At 36.9% G+C, this 17,430-nt stretch overlaps 1 pseudogene; it reads left to right on the top strand.

Moving 5' to 3' along the window:
* The first annotated feature begins 2,570 nt into the window (after window positions 1-2,570).
* On the top strand, window positions 2,571-3,031 carry LOC110541594 (serine/arginine-rich splicing factor 3-like; annotated as a pseudogene).
* Window positions 3,032-17,430: the final 14,399 nt, after the last annotated feature.

Below are 17,430 nucleotides of genomic sequence, written 5' to 3'. Positions count from 1 at the left end.
ATCGAATGGCAGAAAAACACTTAAAGAAATGTTCAATGTCCTTAGTCACCAGGGAAATGCAAATGAAATTGACCCTGAGATTTCACTTTACACCCATCAGAATGGCTAAGATGAATAACTGAAGGACAACACATGCTGGAGACGTTGTGGAGAAAGGGGAACCCTCCTCCACTGCTGGTGGGAATGTAAACTTGTACAACCACTTTGGAAATCAGTCTAGAGCTTTCTCAGACAATTAGGAGTAGAGCTTCCTCAAGATCTAGCTATACCACTCCTAGGCATAAATCTAAAAGATGCTCAAGTATACAACAAGGGTATCTGCTCAACCATGTTTGTAGCAGCTTTATTTGTAATAGCCAGGAGCTGGAAATAACCCAGATGCCCCTCAATTGAGGAATGGATACGGAAATTGTGGTACATCTACACAATGGAATATTACTCAGAGATTAAAAAAGCAAGGAAATCATGAAATTTCCTAGCTTGCTTTTAACAGTACTTTTGTGTTCTTACCTAGTTTTAGAACTAGGTACAGTTCCTTTTTTGTGCTAGTACATTTTCATAGGCTGTTCACTTTTTAAAAAAAAAATAAATAATTACAGTTTATTCACTTTGTATCCCAGCTGTACCTCCTTCCCTCATTCCCTCCCAACCCCCTCTTTCCTCCTTCTTCTCCTCCCATGCTCCTCTCCAAATTCACTGATAGGGGAGGTCCTCCTCCCCTTCCATCTGACCCTAGCCTATCAGGTCTCATCAGGACTGGCTGCATTGTCTTCTTCTTTGCCCTGGTAAGGCTATTGCCCCCTCAAGGGGAGGTGATCAAAGAGTCAGCCACTGCGTTCATGTCAGAGACAGTGCCTATTCTCCTTACTAGGAGACACACCTGACATTGAGCTGCCCTGGGTTACATCTGAGCAGGGGTTGTAGCTTATCTCCATGAATGATTCTTGGTTGGCATATCAGTCTCAAAGAAGACCTCTGGGTCCAGATATTTTAGTTAGTTCTGTTGCTCTTGAGGAGTTCTTGTCCTCTCCAGGTCTTTCAATCTCCCCTTTCTTTCATAAGATTCCCTGCATTCTGTCCAAAGTTTGGCTATGAGTCTCAGCATCTGCTTTGATATGCTGGGTAGAGTATTTCAGAGGCCCTCTGTGTAGTCTCCTGTCCTCTTTTTTCCATCTTCTGATGTCTGTCCAGTTTACCTTTCTGAGTGAGGACTGATCATCTTGCCAAGGGTCCACCTTCTTGTTTAGCTTCTTTAGGTGTACAGATTTTAGTATGTTTATCCTATATTATATATATAATACCCACTTACAAGTGATTATATACCTTGTGTGTCTTTCTGCTTCTGGGATACCTCACTCAGGATTCTTATCAACTATATATATACCATGAACAATCCCTGCTTCTACATGACTTGTAAGAACATTTAAAATTTTAATTTAAGCAAAGATTTTTAAGTCATATCTGTCAAATCAAAGTCTAAGATAGCTCACCTTCTAATAGACTCTATTGTTCTTTTCAGTTTTTTTTCTAAGTATTGTTTATGTATATACCAACAATGGTATATACATAAACAATATATATACATGCTAATGCAATGGTGAAAACAAACAAACAAACAAACTTGTGGGAATAACCATCCCATGACTGATTTGTTCTATGGAGCATTGTAGGAGATAGAACCCTTACTGAACACTGGTTTGATGACCAGCAACCTGAGATTATATATCCCAGAGACCTAGTGCAAACACAAATACTCCTGTATTCAAACAAACATACAAAACCAACAAAATAGAATGAACAAACAAACAAACAAAAACAACACAGTGGTAAAATGGCTTCTAATGACTTTCTTCCATATTCCTAGATCATTGCCTTGCTGACCATCCTCAGAGAAGCTTCCTCCTCCAACAGATTAGACAAAGTACAGAGACCCACAGCCAAACAATATACACAGAATGAGAGACCATCAAACACTCAACCCCAAACAGGATATCTCCATCAAATCTTTCCCTTCAGGGCCCTGAATCCCTTTGGAAGATGAAGTTGAAAGAGTGCAAGGGCCAAAGTGGAGGGAGGACACCAAGAAAATAAGGCCCTCTAAATAAATGTAAGCAGAGCTCATAGGAACTCACAGATTCTGAAACACCATGCACAGGGCGATGGGTCTGTGTATATGTTATGAGTTTCAGTTTAGTGTTTTTGTGGAATTCCTGAGTGTGCAACCAAGTGGACCGGTGTTTCCAGTGCCTTCTCTGGCTTTTTCCTTGTGTTCGCTTTGTCCAATTCCAATGTTTTAGGTTTTGTTTCATCTTATTATTCTTTATTATATTTTATTATCATTCCTTAGAAGCCTGTTTGTTTTCTAATGAGAAACAGAATGATGAGTAGATCTGGATGGAAGGGAGGTGGGAAGGAATTGGGAGAAGTAGAGGTACGAGAAAGTGTATTTGAGGTGTGTGTGTGTGTGTGTGTGTGTGAGTGGGATAGTGAGCCTTTTTCGGAGCAGAGCTGGAGTTAAGCAGGTGGGCCGAAGCTCAAACCCTAACTCTCTGACGGGCCAGGGTCTCGAAATGCATCATGATTCCTGTCCATTGGCCTGTAAGGTTTATGTAGGTAATCTTGGAAGCAACAGAAACAAGACTGAATTAGAAGGGGCTTTCGGTTCTTATGGACCACTCCAGAGTGTGTGGGTTGCTCAAAACCCTCCTGGCTTTGCTTTCCTTAAACCTGAGGATCCCTGAGATGCTGCTGACGCTGTCGAGAGCTAGGTGGAAGAAATCTGTGTTGCTGCTGTGTAAGAGTCGAACTGTCAAATGATGGAAAAAGAAGTCGAAATTGTGGCCCACCTCCCTCGCGGGGTCGTCCTCGAGATGATTACCATAGGAGGAGTCCTTCACCTTGGCGCTCATCTCCAAGAAAGAGAAGCTTCTATCGAAGCCGGAGTGGGTCACTGTCCCGTGAGAGAAATCACAAGTTGTCTCCATCATTCTCTAGGTCTCAGAGCTGATCTAGGTCAAATGAAAGGCAATAGAAGACCAGTTTGCAGAAGCTCCCTTGAGAAAGATTGAATTTGGTTTGAACTTTAGTTATAGACTGAAATAAACCTATATCCTGCCCAGTTAAAGTATGATGTGCTAACGATATAGAAACAACTGGCAGAAATTGAACATTCTTTGTTTGGAAATGTAAAACTAAGATACCAATGTCCTATCAGTTTAAGGGTACATTGTAGCGTTAAACTTTGAGTTACTGTGAAAGATTTTTTTTTTTTATATGTTTGTGTGAATCCTCGAGATTAAACTTTTGGTTACAAAAAAAAAATCTATTTTCAATATAGGGAAAAAAAGAAAATAATGAACTATATAATGCTCTAATTTTCAGACCAGAGAAGAGTATAATTGAATATAGTGTATGATCTAACATATTAAATTCCATCTATATTTTATTATATAAAGTTCTTTTCATTTATTGGCTAGTGACAATTGCTATAATAAAATAAAACATGATGGTTTTGTATTGGAAAAATGAAAATCAAGTTTCTTTTAAGAAGACAATATGGTCCTTATGTAATTTTTTCCATCATGAATCTTGACTAGGAACCACATGAAGACATGTTGTTAGTGGATATAAAGACAATACGTGTAACACACAATAGGTAATTATCAAATCTTAATAAAAAGAATACCACAAGCTATAAAGTTTAAATATACTTCTTTCTACAGCATCAGCATTCTTACTTCACAAAAGCTTGAAATATCTTACAAAAAAGTCTCAGTAAAACGAGATAAAATAGGGAGTGATTTCAAAGAGAAATAAGCAACTTGGGGGGTGCTGAATAAGTACAGCAAAAACACATGCCAAATTGTATTACAGAAGTGTGGAGAATAAGAGTCCTCAAATACCATTGCTAGTGTTCAACACATGATCCATTGTCAGATTCATGTGAACTACAATAGGAAATCAAATCAGTTTTTCAGTAGCAGCAGAGCTGTTCTTGATTGGAAAACCTGAGGGAAATTTCTTCCTGAGTTTCTCATAAGAGCTCTGGGTGATAAAGTGTTCAATGTTTCTTGTACCTCATTGCATTGCCTATAACACATTCGTGTTGTTGCTTCAAATAAAGTTTTTTGCAATATGGGTCCATGACCTAGCACCAAAACATAGTTCAATAAAAGGAAATGTAAAAGGGGTCAAAATAATACAGGCCTTCACACTACATAGAAATCTGATGATCAAACTTGACCCAAAGGTAAAAGTCATGGCACAAGAAGAATATGCAGCACATGCTACAAGAAGGTCTCCATAAACACCATCTCTCAAATGGGCAGTTAATAACCAAGCAACAGTGGGGAACGTCAGTTGATATTGCTGGACAATAATCTAGAAAATCGACTGCAGTTCTTCTAAATAAAACGATCACATCCATTTACAAGCCGGTTGAGAATAAGGAAGAAATAAGAAGTCTCCTGGAGTGTGGAGAGGGGACTCAGTGGATAATGGCCATTATTGTGCAAGAATATGAATCTGTGTTAGAATCTCCAGCTTGATATTTTTTCTTCCATGTTCTATTATGAGGAAATGGGGAGTATACAAGTAAGAATACTCATCATAGTGGACGTATATTGCAATGGGGTGCACTAGAGCACACACTCGTATTACATGGGTGGTAAGTGCCCATTTTAAGAATCCTCTCATCCAAAGCGAGCACAAGAAAACACTGGTACTAAGGTATTGCAGTATTTCCCTTTCTGTAAAGTACACGTTAAAATTGTATTGGATATATCATGAAGAAAATATGAATGAAATTGGCTATCCTTATGAAACTATGGTTACAATCAAAGAACAATCAAAGTCTACACATTGTGTATATAATAACATGAAACTGAAGAAAATTTAAATAAAAGCATTACCAGAGAAAAATCAGACTTCTAGTAATTCTACGAAACTTTACAAAATGTAAGGCATATAAACTGTGATGCAATGTTTTTTTTTTTGTTGTTGTTGTTGTTGTTGGCATGTAAGACATTTAAGCATAGTAGTGAACATAACAATAAGCCAATATAAAAAAAACTACACAAGTTAGTCAAATGTATATCTCTTCATTTAATATTGTTTTGTAACTAGTCATGCCTAAAGTTTTTATTCTAAGGTGTTTCATGAAGCATCAAATTAAAATATGGTATCAACGGTATAATTTTATGCCAGCAAATTCATAGTCATGAATTAGTTGCAAGTTTGTCAATTAACTGGTAGTAATTTTCAGAGAAGAAACAAAGTCCAATAAAGCAAAAGATATTTAAGGACTATGAGAAAAAAATGGAAAAATTAATATCCAATATAAATATTATCAATAAATTATAATTATTTATTTTTAGGCATACAGTTCATAGTCTATTTCAAGTCCACTGATTGGGGAGGACCTCCTCCCCTTTCATCTGAGCCTGTTTCATCAGGTATCTTCAGGACTGGCTGCAATGTCCTCCTCTGTGGCCTAGCAGGACTGCTCCTCCCTTTGGGGGATGGAGAGGTCAAAGAGCCTGCCATTGAATTCCTGTCAGAAATAGTCCTTGTTCCCCTTACTATGGGAAACCAATTGGATACTGAGCTACCACAGGTTACATCTGAGCAGAGGTTCTAGGTTATATCCACACATGGTCCTTGGTGGAGTGTCAGCAGAGACTGATTCTTAAAATCTTAATATGAGAATCACATGGTTGATTTATAGAAATACAGATGCACACAAAACTGAAAAAATACTAGGACTATTTTTTAATTTTTAAATATTTTTTTTGAAATTTTCATACATTTATATTCAAATTTGTATACTCCTAAATTTATGTACATAGCTTCATTGTTAATATTCTTCTTTGTCTGAATTTATTTCAGCAGTACTATTTCATGATTGTTGTGTGGCTGCCCATGTAAACAGAGTATTTCCATATAGATTAGCTCACATCTACTCTAAGATCTCCTCTTCAACTCTTCCCATGCTCCCACCAATATGCCTCTTGCTTAGCTTATGGCGTTTTGTTTTTCATTTTGTTGTTGTTGTTTGTTTTGTTTTTTTGTTTTTGATAACTCTCTAAAACCATGTAGCATTGCCCATATGTTCATGGACACAGGGCCATCTGCAAGGGTAAGGGAAATCCAACAGTAGCCATATACACAAAAGAGAATGGTTCTCCCTCCCTTTGCGAATGTCAACTATCCAACACTTTGTTGTTTTAAAGAAAGAACATCTTAATCTTACCATTTTACCAATACTCAGAAGCCAGATATTAAGAGTAAAAACCTACTAGCACAAACAGGCAGACAAAACACACAGCTGATCTTCCTATTCAGCTGACATTTCAGACATCCCAGAAGGAAAAAAAAAAAAAGCCTTTCTACTTATCTCACATCTCAGAAAGAAAAAGTCAAAAGCCCTTTCTTCTTCTCCAAACTGTCTTAAATACCCTTCTCTCAATGTGCTTCCTTTCTTTTTAATCCCTGTCAGCTAGTTGCATGCTATGTCTCTTGACCTAGGGTTAATTTATTTAATCCTGTTTACAGAAAACTCTTAGATTAAAGATATGTGCTAGGGCTGAGCTTCACCAAACAATCAACCAACCAACCAACAACAACAACAAAAACAGTTTTGTTTTGTTTTGTTTTTACAGTTCTCAGTCTCAGGGCTCACAATGAGATAAAATATCCTACAACATTTACCTTTTTCTAAATAAAAAATATTTATTTAGCATCAGTAAACTATATACTATCTGGTAAAAATTACATTCACAATTTCCAGTCCATATGTTTTTAGCAACCTTGAAGAAAGTACTCTACTCTCAATCCTATCCTGCTGTGTTCAGAGTTCTATATTTATCTCAATTTCTATCATGACTTGCATTACCAAAAAACCACTTTTTAGACCTAAAAATATCTTCCAAATCCTAAAAAAAAAACACTAAGTAAGCTTAATTGTAAGCCAAATACTATCTAGTCTTCAACCCTACCAGAAACCTGAGAAAAATAAATTCTATTCAAATAAACAGGAAGTGCAGAGCTAGCAGCTTTCAAAACTATAGAAATGAGAAAGATAGTTGCTTGCCTGGACAGTCCCTCAAATTTTTCTATAACGTTGCTGGATGATGTTCAGCCTTCTTGCCCAGAATATCTGGCAGACATTTCTGTGGAGTAGGAATTATGAAGGACTTGCCTACCTTGTTCTTTCAAAGCTCATCTGTTAACTTCTGCATTCAGTTTCTGCAATATTCTGTCTGCAGTTGAAGCAAGAGCCTTTTCTTCTCCACTGGCTAGCTTGCCACATATGAAGCAAACCCCATATGGACGTTCTCTAATGCTGATTGACATGGAATGGGAGTGCTGCCAGGAGCTGACATGTCTCATTATCAAAAAAAGTCTTAAATTAGTACATCTTTAAATGCCATATTCTATGGATCTCTGAGGTTTTTGAAGACCATCTACTTATCTCTAATATATCTGAATTTCTTGTTTTTAGATATATATTGTCTAAATAATTCATAAAATACCTGTGAATAACTAAACTAGTACTTAACAAAACCACAAGTTTTGATTGACTTAATTATCCTAAACAGTGTGTAATAGAAACTTTTAAAAGCACTAGAACTTCACATGGTATTTTTAAGAATTATATTGGTACAATACCTTAGAAAGTTAATACATAGAATGTTATAACCAGAATATAACCCTAATTTTGTATCAATATACAAGGATGTATAGCAATGGAAACAATTATAACCTTAAATTTTGTATCAATATACAGAAAGCTACACAAATGTACCAAATATTTCTTTAAGTTAGTATCAATATACAAATATATAAGAGTAGATTTAATAATCTACTGTTTTTTTCCTATTATTTCTAAATTATTTAAACCCCTCCCCCCTTTTGTCTAAATAAAATGAAAAGAGTTTAACACTAATATGGCAAAACTATTTATAATATTGAAGCTTTTTTTTTTTTTTGCCAAGTTTTCCACACGTCCAGTTTGATTGTATGTGGAAGTCTAAGAATTAGGTATTTTTGACTTAAAAATTCTGAAAGTGCTTGTGTTAGTCTTATGTAAACTCAGCAATTTGAAGGTCCTGACCAGTCTGTAGTCTGAAACTGATCTCTGGGTGGTGTTTGTCAGATTTGTGGCAATCCTGGCTACGTACAACATAACAGTCAACTCAAAAGCGTCCAATGCTTACGCAGAACCTGGCAACAGAAGAAGCATGGAGCAGTTCTTCAAAGAGGATACTGTTACACAGCACAGGTAGAGACACTGCAGGGCCCCATCATCTTCTTAGAAACCTAAAAGGTCACTGTTAGGAATGGCAGAGAACTTAAATGTTTTAAATGCCATATTCAGCAAATCGCAGTTAGGTTTAAGGACCATAATCTATTAAGTACATCTGAGGTACACAAACTTTGTTTCTAGTTACTTCCTTCAGACTCAAACCTGAAAACACGTACAGAAGGAGAGAGTAAGCCTATTTCTGGAATTAATTAATACTCTTAAAAATGTTAGAGAGTCATAGGAAAACCAAAAGATTATGAGATCAGTGGATATAGAATAGTCCCTTATTTATCATTTTCCTCTGTCCCATGACAGGTGACTCTTCTGATAAGAGAGACAAGGATTTTAGATTTCCTTTCAAGAAGCAGGCATGGGTTTAGAGCAAAGAGCCATGCTCCAACCCTAAAGCCACTTTTAATTTTCAATTGAATTGGGACCACATACAGACCATTTCCCACTTATGTCTGTAGAGGACAGAAGAGACAAAATGAAGGTAAGAAATACCGTTTGGCCAATTCACTCATTTTATTCTTGAAGATCTGTCCTTTTCCTTCAGATGTTTCATTTGTCCAGTGGTCTCGGGATACCTTGGTTAGATGCTGCTTATTCTTCTAGAAAGGAAAAAAAAAAATCGTACTCCAACCCTAAATCTGAAGGGTTCATCTTTTATTATTTTTTAGTTTTTTTAAATGTTTTATCTTTCCCAAGGGCAAAAATGCTTTTTTTGGGAATAGAAACACTATTATCTTTCAGTTGAAATTAAAATCCTTTGAAATTTTTATACTAATGTACCTTTTACTGTATTTATTTTTAAATCACAAAGAGTATTCAGGTTGAATTTCAGCCTGCCTTTTACAAGCATCCTTTAAATTTAACTCACTATAACTCCTATCTGCTTGCCTCTTCCTCCCAAGGATTGGGATTGAAGGTGCAAATCACCAACACCCTGCTCATTGTAACTCTAGAATTTAGAAAACAGCTAATTTACAGAGATCTGCCTATCTCTGGACTACCACTACCCTGCTCAAATATTTAAATTTAGCTCTAAACTGCTCCGAATCTTAGGGATTTAGAAAACAAGTTTGAACTGCAGTAATCCTTTGAATTTACTTCAGATGTTTTATATTGCCAGGCGTAGTGGCCTACACCTTTAATGTCTGCATTCAGCAGGCCAGCCTGCTCTACAAAGAGAATCGAGGACAGCCAAAGATACACAGAGAATCCCTGTATTGAATACAACAAAACAAAACAAAAATTAGTCTCTTAACTCTGTTTTAAATACAAAAGAACAAAAATAAACTTTTTAAAACTTTAGTCTTTATAAGTTAGTTTGGTCTTCCATCCAAGTAGTAACCATACACAACCCTGCTTAGCTTCCTAGATGGGGTGCATTTAGGGTGGTGAGGCTGCAGACTAGAAAAGATCCTCCTGAGTAAGTAACCCAGAATCAGAAAGATATGCATGGTATATACTCACTTATAAGTGAATATTAGACACATAATATAGGATAAAAATACTACAATCTACAGACCTAAAGAAGTTAAACAACAAGGAGGACCCTAGGGAAGATGCTTAATTCTCATTCAAAAGGGAAAACAGGATGGATACCAGAAGCAGTAAAAGAGAGAGAACAGGAAGGGAGCCTATCACAGATTTCCTCTGAAAGGCTTCACCGAACATGGGATCTAAACAGATGCAGAGACTCACAGTTAAACTTTGGGAATCATGCAAGAAGCCTTATGGAAGGAGGAGATAGAGAGACCCAAGGAGACAGGAGCCCAACGAGAAGACCAGCAACGCAAAAAAAAAATAATAATAATAATAATAACTGGAGCCAGAGGAGCCTGCAGAGTCTGAGGCATCAACCAAGGACCATGCATGGAGATCCCTAGATCTCTTAGATCCCCTGCTCAGATATAGCCCATAATGAGCTCAATCTCCTTGTGGGTTCTCTAGTAAGGAGAGTAGGGCCAGTCTCTGAGATGAACTAGGTTGCCTACTCTCTGATGGTCTCCCCTTGGTGGGCTGGCCTTCTAAGCCACAGAGGGAGAGAATTCAAACAGTCCTGATGAGACCAGATAGACTAGGAACAGACAGTAGGGGAGGAGGATTTCTCTTATCAGTGGACCAGGGGAGAATGATACAGATAAAAGAAGGAGGGATGGTGTGACTGGGAGGAGGTGAAAGAGGGGGTTACAGTCAGGATACAAAAGCCTAAATTTAAAAAAAAATAAAAATAAAGATTTAGTTTGGACTGAATGAACTATCACCTCTCCTTATTCAGGAGATTTCTCCTGTTCAACTCTAATCTTTATCAAATTTTATGGTGTTTACAGCTTTTCTTCTCCTGTGGAAACAAAGACAAAACATCTTCCCCAAGATAACACAAATCCCAATTTTTATCCTGAGGTCAACATATCTTTAATATATACAGGTTGACTTAATCCCATATTATTTAATATGGAATATTATTAATATTATTAATAATAATAATATTTAATATTATTATTATTCCATATCTCCCCTAAGCTGTTATGACCTGATTATGGACAACACATAGACTATCCAGGTTCTTGATAATACCTTTTAATATTTTTCTCAGAAGCATACTTTATTTTATGGTTTGGTTCAGAGATTGGAAGAATGTTAGTTTGTACTTTGCGTCGCTGCAACAAATCGTGTTCCCATAAATTTGTGGTTATATTGGCCATATAGGCTTTACTTTTCCTGATTGTCCTTCTGGCTCTATTCACTTGACCCATCTTGTACTTTGTTTTATCTGAGATAAAGTTCCAATCCCTAGAAACAGATTATTTACCTCCTGTATTTTCTTTACCTCATATATTCTCTAGAGCTCCATTTCCACGATGTTCCCTGAATCCTGGTGGTAGAAGGATTGACACAGATGTTCTATTTAGGACAGAAAACTCACTCTCTTATTCTTGGAACTTTGACTAGTTATGCATCTCTTCATTGATTTCTATTCCCTGGAATAATAATCCCAGTAGGGGCCACTATGACAATACAACCATTTAGCAGACTGATAGTCATAGGTTCTACCCTAGGACCCTTGGCATCCTCAGCATGGATTTTTTTTTTTTTTGACTAGCACTGCAGTATCAGGCATTCAATTCCCCCCTGAGTAGCAGACCCTAAATTCAATAAGAAATAAGCAGTTAGTTACCTAATGACACTCATGCCATCAGTGTTAAGGAGAAAGATAAAACTAATGAATTTATCGAGCATAACTTTGAAGTAGCAAGAGAATTAGTAAAATAAGTATACGCTATTTTCACACTACAATATTTTGAAATACAGCTGGAGTTGAGAATGCAAACTCTTCTCGTTTTCATAGTTGAACCCTTTTACAAGTTAGCATTTTATTGCATACAAATCAAAGAGACAAAATTCAATTTCTGCAAATCCCCGAAGTATTTTCAAGATCTCTATTTATTACGTTGTAGTAAGCATGATGTCTTAAATTAGTTATTTAAACTCTCGTGCCAATTTAATGAATTCAGCTGTATTTTAAGTGTTTATGTGATAAGCATTCACTTGATAAAGCAGAAAATGAATTAATGAATCTTTTGTCTTAGGAAATGCTTTGGATAATTTCTACTATAAATGAGCAGCCATTAATAATGAAAGATATGTATTGAAGCTGGAGATGACTTTCCTGAATCACGTGACAGCTCATAAGTATCTGTAAGTCCAGTTGTTTCAGCAGACTCAGTGCCATCTTCGGCCTCCACAGACACTAAGCACACATGTGGTAAAGGCAATAATGTAGGTAAAACTCTCATACACATGATTAAACAAAATAAGATAAACAGCAATCACTAGTTTTAGGACTATGGGAAAATAATAGGGGCTGAGAAGAAACTGATTAGAGAGAAGTTCCTAAAAGTGAGTGAATCCACTGAGTAAAATCCTAATTAATATACTAAAATTTAGTGAAGAAATCATGGCTGTGCATGAAAAACATTCCATACTTCTAATATTTTGTTTCATTTCACTATATCTTCTTTGCAAGTTCACCCAGACTTACTGTTTCCTAAGTGATGGAAGCAACAATCATCCATACTCCTTCCCGATCTTTACACCCTGAGTTAAAAACTATTATATATATATATATATATATATATATATATATATATATATATATATATATATGTGTGTGTACAGAAGCCTACAAGGGAAATGGCTATTATAATTTAGGCATCTTAAGCAACAGCTCTGGGATTTCTTTCTTGACAAACTGGAATCTGTTTGTAATTATTGCATACTAAATTGTTAACTCTCAATGTTAGAGCCTACAATGACAGACTATTATGACATAAGAAAAAAAAAAGAGCAAAATTCATGATATGTAACCCCACCACAAAACAGCTCCAAGTTAGGAAAGATGACTGCATGGGTAAACACGCTTGGTGCAGAAGCCTGTCAACCTGAGCTCAAACCCTAAAACCTACATAAGAAACTACAGAGAGAACTGATTCCACACAGTTATACCCATCGTTCCGAATACATGCTATGCACACTCCATCCCCACTTTAAAAGTAAAAAGAATCTCAGTGGCGGGTGTTGGAGCTACCACCGCGGCATTAGCCAGGAGTCATACTGTGCAGACTGCTCAGACCCTGAATAACCTTTTAGCCAATGTAGCTCATGCCTTAGATGTACAAAAAGGAATTAATGCTCAACTAAAAGGAGGCTTGATGGTGTTCAATCAGAGAATTGACCTCGTGCAGGAGCAAATTGATACCCTATGCCAAATCGCTCAACTTGGCTGTCAATGAAAGTATGCTGGACTTTGAGTCACTAGCATACAACATGAGAATTTTCCCTGTGCTGCAAATCTGTCTAAACAATTGTCTAGCTATATTTTAGGTAATTGGACTGGAGAATTCGATACTACAATGGAGCAGCTGAGAGTGGCCATTGTCACGGTAAATTCTACTAGAGTGGACGCAGGACTAGCCACAGGATTATCATCATGGATTGCTGCAGCCATGAATCATCTGAAGGAATGGGCGGGCATGGGCGTGTTAGCAGGCCTTCTGGTGTTGGTCTCCTTGGTTTGCCTGTGGTATATATGCAAGATTAGAGTCTCACAACAGCGTAATGCAGCCATGACCATTCAGGCCTTGACAGCCATTGAAGCAGGACAGTCTCCCCAAGCATGGTTGGCTACCATAAAAAGCTAAAATGTTACGCTCAGGATGCGAGGCTAAGCACTGCACTCAGGGTCAGCCGCTTTGGACCCAGAGAAGAGCATGTCTGATTGCATGCGGGTTGATGCCCCAGGTCCTGCCTCTGAGAAAAAGGTATTGGAGGGGTCTGATGCTCTTTGGGTGGATGACACCTAAATGAACATCAGTACAAAGTCCCAATTTATTTCTAATATCAGAAATCAGACCTCTACTCTTGCCTGATGCGCCTAAAACAAAAAGGGGGAACTGTAGAGAGCTGCGTAATGCCGCGCCTTAAAGATGGAGCTGGTTCCCGCCTTCCACCTTCCTGATGGTGAGTGCTCTCTGTCACAAACAACTCCATACTTGGCTAAGGCTGAGGATCTGGCTTGCTTCCATGTATGTGGACCTATCTGCATTGCCCACATGGCACACTGAGGTTGGCTACCCAGAGGCTATTTAAGCTGTGGGCTGGCTTTCCCCAGGGTCAGATGATTATTCAAGGTTCCTGAATAAACTGCATTGGGAAAAAAAAAAGTAAAAAGAATCCTTCTGGAAAGGTTTTTACATCACTGTGCCAGAACAAGGAAACAAATTGAATGAGCCTTTTGCACATGTGTGAGGATGTCCTTATCAATGCTCAGTCTCCTTTGCTTGGAAAGTGAATAGAATTAGTTTACAAATTACAAATTAAAAAAAAATTACTAGTCTTGCTCATTTCTCAATAAAGTCAGTGAACCATGAACCACAACTTACCCTCTCTAGCTTTTATCATTTGTTTCCTGATGCCCCGTTATGAAGTTATTAAGAATATTACCAAAATTCAGAGACTAGACGAGAAAAAAATAAAAATATAAAAATCTCTCTTTCTTCATGTTCTATGTTAAGCTCAGCAAAAAATTTCTAGTTTTTCTGGAAATTTTCATATTAAGAAAGAGTCTCAAGTAAATTTATAAATATTTATTGATGCAAAGACCTCTTTTCAAGGTTGATGATAAAGGTTTGTTAAAAGAGTATAGCAATGAGCATATGAAAAACTGAAGGTCTCTCGCATTTCCTTTTGAAATCACGATAGATAGGAAAACAATGACGTATTTCCAGTTTCCAATTTCATGATTTTTGTTTCTCTGCCACTGCTGAGGATCAGTGACTTTAATTCAAGCGTGCTTGGGCAATACGGACCGCCATATTCATCCTTCAGTCAGACAAAGCCATTTCTCCAGCTGTTTAGCTTCCCACATGATGAGCATGTTATTCCTTTCAGACCAGATGTCTCAGATCCAGCGCTTCCCTTTGTCTTTTTTTTTTTATTAATTCTGTTTGTCTTAGTAGAACAATGATCTATCTTTAAAAAAAAAATCCTAATTTATTCAGATGTAGTAGTCATTTTGCCATTATTTCTGGTTAGTTTTAAATTATTCCCTACAAGATGATTTTTACACAGCTGCTTTACAGTCTTGAAGGTCTGTGATGGACTTCTGTGTCAAAATCCCAAAGTTCCTGGGCTGCATGTGACTGAAGTAAAGTAGACAGTACTCTATCTCTAACTTCAATGTTTTCAGCATGAACCAAAATACTTTATAACTTTTTTTTTATAATCTCATACTGAGTAGCTTTGAAAAAAATGTGAAACACATGGAAAAAATAAAGATAGTAAGTGATTAAAAAAAAAAAAACTCAACAAATAATAGTGGATAAACACCTATTTTATAATCCAGGCATGCCAAAATCTTAACACAAATTAGGGTAAGGTGTGAATGGATAAACTTACCAAAATCTTGTTTGTTCACAGCAGAGTAGTAATTGTTCCAGATAATTAACAAGTTAAATAATAAATACTGACCATAACCACAAAAGGCACATAAAACTAATTGAAATGCACAACTATTTATTTGTATAAATATGCAAATATAGATTTATATACATAGTCCTTATTTCTACATAATAATCTTCTTAGTCAGTGAACATTCATATTTCATAGGAACAATGTCTAAATATTTTCTCATTTTTAGATTTTAAGCCTTAGTGCTTCCCATCATGTGTCAGAATCATTTACTTTCACAGCAGCCAGGGAGGTTCACGTGGCCTTATGCCTGAGCTTCTATTATTTCTGTTCCAAAAGAATGCAATAAATATGTCTAGAGACAAGGGACAAAGTTAATAAAAGCCTGTCCTTTCTTTGCCTAAGACCCTGGCTTAAAATGAGCTATTTTCCCTGAACACCACATATTAATTGGATGACTTCAGCTTCAGCCTTAGACAAAAGCTGTCCAGACTATGATTATTTGCAATATAATTCTTCTTGATATGACGAGCAATCTCTGAGTAGAGATATTAAAATGAAAACTTTTTCCATGATAAGAGAATGACCTTAGAAAGCAGCCGCTTAGGCCAATTAAAGGAGTGCTAGCCGCATCATAGCCTGTGTTGAGTGCTCCTCCCTTTCATTAAAAACAAAACAAAATGTTGTTTCTACATATGTTTTTAGTGTTTTTAAAATTTATGTAATATCCTTCCACTGTGATTGCTATCAAGCATTATGTATATAAACCTATTAAAAGGATAGAATTTCCAATTGATTTAGGGTATCTGGTTTTATGTTGAGGTCCTTGATCCACTTTGACTTTAGTTTTGTGCAGGGTGATAAATATGGATCTATTTTCATTTTTCTGCATGTAAACATCCAGTTGGTCCAGCACCATTTGTTGAAGATGCTGTCTTTTTTCCATTGAATGGATTTGGCTTCTTTGTCAAATATCGAGTATTCATAGGTGTGTGGATTTATTTTTGGGTCTTCTATGCGGTTCCATTGATCCTCCTTTCTGTTTCTATGCCAATACCATGCAGTTTTTATTACTGTTGCCCTGTAGTACAGCTTGAGATCAGGAATGAAGATACCTCCAGATGATCTGTTGTTGTTCAGGATCATTTTGGAGATTCTGAGTTTTTTGTTTCTCCAATGAAGCTGAGAATCTTTTTTTCAAGGTCTGTAAAGAATTGAGTTGGTATTTTGATGGGAATTGCATTGAATCTGTAGATTGCTTTTGGCAATATGGCCATTTTCACAATGTTAATCCTACCAATCCATGAGCACGGGAGATCTTTCCATCTTCTGATTGAGGGGAACAAGGACTATTTCTAACAGGAACTCAATGACTGGCTCTTTGGTCTCCCCACCCCCGAAGGGAGGAGCAGTCCTGTTAGGCCACAGAGGAGGGCTTTGTAGCCAGTCCTGAAGATACCTGATAAAACAGGATCAGATGAATGGGGAGGAGGTCCCCCCTATCAGTGGACTTGGAAAGGGGCACGGTGGAGATGAGGGAGGGAGGGAGGGACTGGGAGGGAATGAGGGATCGGGACGCGTCTGGGATACAGAGTTAATAAAATGTAACTGATAAAAAAAAATAAAAAATAAAAAAAATTAAAAAAAGAAAAAAGAAAAAAAAGGATAGAATTTAATCGTCATTATGCCCTATCTCAGGAGATGTTTGTACTTTGTTTAGAAAAAAGAATGCACTTTAAAATATGTTATTATTGGTCAAATAAAAAGCACTTACCTAGTTTTTCATATTATATGAAGGTGATGTTTTCAGGACTGTCTGAATTGGTAACTACTGAAATATAGCTCTGAATTTAAAGTAGACATAAATATATATTACAAGTTTTTGAAAAGGAGATCATACACCTATGCTGGCTAGCTTCATGTCAAGTTGATTCAAACTAGAGTCTTCAGTGAGGAAAGAGTCTCAATAAGAAAATGGCTCAGTAAGAATGAGCTAAAGGTAAACTTGTAGAGCATTTTCTTTATTGCGGTTTAGGTGGGACCACCCCAAGCTGGTGGTCCTAGGTTCTGTAAGAAAGCAGGCTTAGCAAGCCAGAGGAGCAATCCAGTAAGCAGCACTCCTCCATAGTATGCACTAGCTCCTGCCTTCA

This window comes from Meriones unguiculatus, chromosome 9 (assembly GCF_030254825.1).
Source record: "Meriones unguiculatus strain TT.TT164.6M chromosome 9, Bangor_MerUng_6.1, whole genome shotgun sequence".
Lineage (NCBI taxonomy): Eukaryota > Metazoa > Chordata > Mammalia > Rodentia > Muridae > Meriones > Meriones unguiculatus.
The sequence above is the reverse complement of the archived record's forward strand: the minus strand, read 5'-3'. Positions and strand labels throughout refer to the sequence as shown.